The sequence below is a fragment of the Penaeus monodon genome, chromosome 32 (assembly GCF_015228065.2).
Source record: "Penaeus monodon isolate SGIC_2016 chromosome 32, NSTDA_Pmon_1, whole genome shotgun sequence".
NCBI classification, from domain to species: domain Eukaryota; kingdom Metazoa; phylum Arthropoda; class Malacostraca; order Decapoda; family Penaeidae; genus Penaeus; species Penaeus monodon.
This window is the reverse complement of record NC_051417.1, coordinates 35,742,971-35,743,393: the sequence shown is the minus strand read 5'-3', so window position 1 is coordinate 35,743,393 and position 423 is coordinate 35,742,971. Positions and strand designations below refer to the sequence as shown.

At 11.6% G+C, this 423-nt stretch overlaps 1 protein-coding gene across 1 annotated transcript in view; it reads right to left on the bottom strand.

The window, feature by feature from the left end:
• Nucleotides 1-423, bottom strand: part of LOC119593849 — a gene marked incomplete in the record, with an annotated part of 160,221 nt that overhangs the window by 24,842 nt on the left and 134,956 nt on the right.

Sequence of the window (423 nt, the reverse complement as noted above, 5' to 3'; positions counted from 1 at the left end):
AAATTTTAATAAAAAATTTTATTTTATATATAAAACATTTTAACATATAATAAAATTTTTTTTAACAAAAACAATAAACATAAAATTATTTTTAAAATACCATAAAATAAAAAATATATTATATTTTTATAAAACACATTATAAAATTATGGTATTTTTAAATATATATACATAAAATTTTAATGTATATTTTACCAATATATATGTATATAAAACTTTAAAATATACATTTTTACCATATTAATATACTTTAAATATACATATACATATATTACATACAATATTATAAAAACCAACAATATAAATATATATTGTATATATACCCCTATATCATAAAAATGAAATAATCCCTATATATACATATATAGTTTGTAATATCCAATAATATGTATTATACTTTATAAATAAATATACAAGGGAAAA